At 41.5% G+C, this 6,000-nt stretch overlaps 1 protein-coding gene across 1 annotated transcript in view; it reads right to left on the bottom strand.

Annotated features, from left to right (window-relative positions):
• Positions 1-4,754, bottom strand: part of TRDMT1 (tRNA aspartic acid methyltransferase 1) — a 40,839-nt gene extending 36,085 nt beyond the window's left edge. The window contains exon 1 of the mRNA XM_010577428.1: positions 4,735-4,754. The gene's annotated coding sequence lies outside the window, so the exon portion shown is untranslated. The remainder of the gene's footprint in view (positions 1-4,734) is intronic.
• Between the last annotated feature and the right edge of the window lie 1,246 nt (positions 4,755-6,000).

Genomic DNA, 6,000 nt, shown 5'->3' on the forward strand with positions numbered 1-6,000 from the left:
AGCCACAAACATTGGCAAAAGTCTAAGAGTCAGCAAAACTAAAGCATCTACAAAGCTCCTAAATAGTTGCTAGGTCCTTCCTCCTGTCATCCTGCACAACGTCTCTCCCACCTAATGACCATATGCAAGACCAAATTCTCAAGGAAAATTCCAGGCAGATAGTGAATTTGTCTTTCTAATGGGAAGCAGGACACCTTTCCACCTGAAAAAATACGGATGCCTCCACTCTTCCAGATATTTGCTCTCTTCCTTCTCCAGCCATATGCGCCGTCTGCTCTACACATATTCAATAAAGTTTCCACTCCATTCCCTGTAGCCCACAATATTTTATGCATAATATCAGCTTAAATCTGGATCATCTTCCTTCCTCGATCCCAACTGGACAGAATATACTTATGCTTGAAAATTGGGCATAGAGCTAGCATGAAAAAACAGCTCGTCTTCTTAGAAGCTCAGTCTTCTCAGCTTTGGGGTGTGTGCACCACCGCCTCTTCCTTTTGTAAGAAGCCAAGTAATCCCAGAATGGCTAACACAATGTACGCTCAGTTTATGAGTCTCATTGGAACCAAGGATTTGGCACAAGAACTTGGACTGAGGAATCCACTAAAAACTTGGCCCTCGAGGAGCTAGTACTGTTCTGCTTGTCCTGGGCACCTCAAAGGAAGAAGGGAACAATTGCTGCATGCAATTAACGATTCCATTGCTGTGTCCTGCCTCTTCCTCAGAAAGAACATCATCATTTCCTGGTATATCATGGCAAGAAAACATTATGCTATTTATGCTTTGTGTAAGTGGTGGAACTGGGGGAGAGAGAAGAATGAAATCACTCCTCAGATTTAATTGTTTTTTGGCTAGAGCTCTTTAAGCAGTTTCCTTTGAAAAAGCTTGGCCAAAAAGAAGTAGTAAATGTCTAACTGACAGGGTTCATTAATGGCATATTAGAATCACTTCTTTTAGCTTTTTCCAAAAGAGAGAATGGATGGGTGGATGACTCATCTTTGAAAAGGTTTGCAATCTCAAAATTTAAAACAGCAATCCCAGAGAGATTAATGTAATGGCTTCCCATTGTAATGTGACAAATGAATGTTCATCCATGCTGTTGACTTCTACCTGTGCCAACAGCTTACTGCAGGGATAGCAGCTGAGCACTGTACTTGATAGCAAGCTCAAGATAGTGAGGTCAGCAATGTGGCAAAGGACAGAAAGAATCCCCGCACATTATACAACATTTTACATAGATCCTACTGAAAGCTTAAGCTGACTGTAAATTAAGACCCTTTATCTGGTATTTAAGTTAAATAGTCTTTGTAAAGTGCTTATCATGATCCTTGAATAGTTCCTTGGTCTTTAGCAAAATACAAATTTCACGAAACAAGGACAGCAGAGAGCTAAAATTTCAAATTATCTATTTTTGAGCTTCCAAATCAAGAGTGAGGGACTTTGTGTATTCTGGAAATTATTTCTGCTTAAAGAGTTTCAGGTTGAGCATCAAGCCTCAAACCATGCCAAACCTCTTGTCAGTTTGGAAAACCTTGGCCTTTATGTCCCAGTCATTGCTAAATGTATTGCTGACATTCAGCAGTCAGTGCTATTGCTATGAAGTGAAGTAAGACAGATGGAATACTTGGGTTGTCATCCTTTTTTTTTGTTTAAGGGATGGATTAAATAAATTGCTACACCTATGATAGAGCTGAAAAACTCTTTCTCTTCCCTGTGTCGCTAGAACTGTGCATGGTGTTTGCGACAACTGTGGGACTCAGGGCTGAGGGCTGTACTGGCTTTGAAAATGAGTACCTGATTTAGTACAGAAAAGTCCTGTTCTGATACAGAAAACATCCTATTCTGGCAATTAGAAACCATAGTAGACGGAACTTTATGCACGACAATAATAATTTTTGGAAATATAAGTCATGCAACTGGGTGGCATGAGTCATGTTCAAAACACTTCCCTAGTGCTGAAACCCCTGCCAGTTTTATATAGTTCATTTTACATTAAAATATAATATTGCAGAGAGACTCGGTTAGTTTTGAGTATAGAACCTAGTCATTTCCTTGAAAAAAATCAGCAGCTAGTCACACCAGTCTGATATGCTTTGCAACACTGGCAATGACCGTAGGCAACATAATTTAAGAAATAAATTTCATAAAAGAATTTGCCAATTTCTTTCTTAAGACTGTAATTAGTCAAGGAAGTTACTCACAAAGGGAGACTTCAATGCCTGGACATTTAGGTGTTCTGCAGCCCAGTGGTGTTAAAAGAAAACAAACCAGCTTCTCCCAGGCAGCGTGCAGGGAGACATATTTTTGTGGGTTCAGAAAAATCAGTCCTTCCCTGGATGCACCAGCCTTTCTTTGGGGCTCCCCATTACACTTAGCTCTCAGATAGAGGGACAGACTGGCCCTAGCTGAAGATTTACAGCCAGAATCCATTTTTTAGAAACAGGAACCTTTCTGTTTTCAAAACCATAGCAGTCTTCATCTTTTTAGACCACGGCTGAAGGAGGAAGTGCTTTTTCGGACTAAAGATTACAGCACTCACTCAAGCGATAAGCCATAGTACTTGCTGTAGCTGAGCATTGCGGAGAGTCCCTTCTGCTGTAGGGTGTTAAGAGTCTTTCATATCCTCATGTTAAAGTGGGTCCCTTTACCTGGAGTTTGTTCAATATTCATGGAGCAGAGGAAGTGTAAAGGAATGCCTCTATGGCCACATGCAATCCAAGGCTTAAGGTTGCTGTATGATACTGACAACAAAAGTGATTGCATTTGCATAGCAGGATGTTTTTCCTGGTTATTTAATATTTATGGGTCATTTTATATCTCCTAGAAGCAGAAACTTTACTAAAAGTGCACAAATCTGATTAATGAAAGTATTCACATCTGTTTAGTCAAAGTCTATAATAACTGGAAAGCACACTCAATATTTGGATTAAATTTCTCAGTTCCTTACTGTTTATATAAAAGTGGCACATCAAAAAAACGTGAATGCCATTATTTTCAGCAATGTTTTCAGACCAACAGATATTTGTGCAAGAAAGTCAGAGAAATTCTGACTGTTATGAGGACTTCTTTGGTTTTAGTGTAACAGATTTTCAGTATAAAGCCAATCGGGCAACTGTACCCTCTGCCTATGCACACCCATTTTTCCTGTTAATGAAAGTTAAACAATCCCGTATTTTTTGCTACACTTATAGGGCCTGATTCCTTATTTCACTCTTGGCAGTGAACAAATACATCAGTTCCTTGGCAAAAAGATGAAAAATGCCAAAATAAATTTTGCAGTGTGAACTGAAAGGCTCAGAATAAAAATACATCTTTCTTTTTTTAAGAGTGCCATTGGCTTACCTCTGATGCTACATCTGTAGAGGTAAGTGGCATTGCAAGCTGACCAGGCAGCTGCCTGACTGTATACTGGAATTGCAAATGAAAGCATCGCAATAAACAAAACAGATGACAACTAATAGTTTATGAATAATCCCCAGCGTGGTGTTTAGTGATGCTGTTAGCTGTCTGTCCTTCATGTAAGAATTGATCAAGATCCTGACCAGCCACAGATTCTGAGAGTCCCATAGCACTTTCCTTAAAATTAGGCTGATTTCTGTGGTTTCATTTCAATTCAGAGAAGTACACTTTCCATGATTTTTATGGCTAAACTGAGATAGAGTCTTTCCTGACAAGTACTGTGGAGATCTTTTCACACTTCAAGAGACCATTTCTTGTTCCCCTTTGGGGTTTGGATGCAAATGTGTGTTAAATTTATTACAGCCTTGTAAGAAACTTAGAGCTTCCTCCATTTATGCATCTGTGCAAGTGCCAACCAGCAAAAGGCACTTAAAGGTTTATTGTAGTCCTGAAAACTGACAATATCTGAACATTTCTAGGAAAATCTCATAGTGAGAAACAGCAACAAGGCAGGTGGCCAAGAATACATATGGCAGCGGTGACATAAACATATGGAAATTACACTTCAAATATGGTGGTGGAGGGGGTCATCTTTATTTACTAAAACAAACACCTCCTTGGATTTTAGGGGCAAAGGAATTTCTGAATGAAGGATGACTGTTGCTTGTGTGTGCCACTAAAGGTTCTGTGGAGTATAAATAAGTTGTGCTCAGCTAGGAAAAACAGATTGGGCACGGCACACCTTTAAAAAACCAACAATCTGCTAAAACTATCACTACTTCTGAGTAGTAAAGCATCTTTAATCTGTGAGGCTGTTGCTTATGTGCTGCTTTACTTTTTTGCCTGCTCATAGAAGGAGTGTGTACTTTTGTGCTGGGGCTCACAAAGGCTTACGGCTCAAACTTGATGGCTTAAATAAAGAGCTCTCAGAGGGCTGGAGAGCACAACAGCGTCCAGGCTGGGCTGCGGGTACCCTGAGCCTCAGGAATGCTGTGTGACCTCTGCCTCCTATTCAGTGGGTGAATGGAATGAGCTGGAGCCCAGGACTTATGCTGCAAGCACTTCAGTGGCTCAACCTTGTCAGCTTCATTTGCTTGACTAAGCTTCACTGAATAAAGGAAATTAAAACCTCAAGGACCTACGTTGAGATACAAACTGCATTCCTGCACTTCTGGTTGCCATCAGAATGAAACCAAAGCACAGTTTCCTTTAAAAAAGAATAAATTCTTAGCAAAATATACGGGCTCCAATTCTTCCTTGTAAGGTACAATACCTGAAGTACAATAGCTGAAGTGTAATAGCTGACTTCACTGTGAATTGGGATGTGAAGATTACCTTCCCCTCTGCCCAGTGTTCGTGTTCAGGTTTATCAGAATTTCCAGTGAAGATGTTTGCTTCTGCAGGACTGCAAGTTAAACAGAATTAAAAATCAGTGGTAGTTTTGCATGCCAAAAGAGCCAAAGTAATACGTTACAGATAATACCTCTACGTTATATTGGTCACTTCTCACAGCAGAGGAAGATGTCCCTTACCTGATGTGTCAGGGCAGGATTAGAGAACATGCTCTGTGCTTTGGCCACTCAAGTTTTAAACTATCTAAATGAGAGAGATTCTGTCATCTCCCTTAAATGACTTCTGCATTCATACTGAAAACAATCTGCTGCTACTCAGTCTAAGTTTTTCTTTGTTAAATTTTATGCCATTGTTATTGCCCTGTATTACCTACCTACATCCTTCATCTCTACTGCTGGCAGCACCGTTTTGATAGTAAAATTGCTCTTGAAAAACTGGGATTTTTGTCTGGCCTTTGAAGCTACTTACAAAGGTTGTCTAATGAATAATTATAATTTTACCAGGTGCTTTCCTAAGACACTGATTGTGTGCCTACTGAAATTAATAGCAAAAGTCCGTTGGGTACCACAGTGCAGAAACAAACCTTCGTTAAAATCAAGCCGGCCGCTATCCTAGTTATTAGAAGGATTGCATGCAGGAGCAAGATCCTGACTGCAGCTCTTTCAATAATGTACTCTCCATACTAAAAAAATAGTTACCGCCGGGATCGTTGTTACAACAATGGCAGAATTAAGCCTTACTGGTGTAAATGCTCACCCAGCTACAGGGGAAAGACATTTAGCCTGTAGATGTTGTGTCTTCAGCACAGAAGTAGGAGCTAAGATTGCTGTCAGAGGAGGCAGCTAAAGAAGACACAGATATGTTGTTTTTTTCTGCCTGTTTATTTTGGACATTTGGCAGCCCTTTGTGAACAGTTAGCATCGCTCTTCCCCGACCTTACTCTCTTTCAGAAAGCTCAGGAAGAAGGGAAACGGGTTCTCAGAAAGATACAACATGCACGTCACACCTAGAGGGGGTTCTTTAACGTACGCGCCCTGGGTTACCCGGGGTACTTCTGCCTGTCCTGTGGCACAGCACTGGACCTGCCAACCCCCCCGCGCAGGCACCCCCGGCCCTAACTCTGGCAAGGGGAGAAGGCGAGGCAGGCAGAGCTCAGCGCCCGCTTCCGCGAAGCCCAGGATGCCGCTGCTCTCACCCCCGCCCTCCCCGGCCGCGCCGCGCCGCGCCGGGGTTCCCCCCGCGCCCCCA

The sequence above is a fragment of the Haliaeetus leucocephalus genome, unplaced genomic scaffold (assembly GCF_000737465.1).
Source record: "Haliaeetus leucocephalus isolate CR32 unplaced genomic scaffold, Haliaeetus_leucocephalus-4.0 Scaffold0, whole genome shotgun sequence".
Lineage (NCBI taxonomy): Eukaryota > Metazoa > Chordata > Aves > Accipitriformes > Accipitridae > Haliaeetus > Haliaeetus leucocephalus.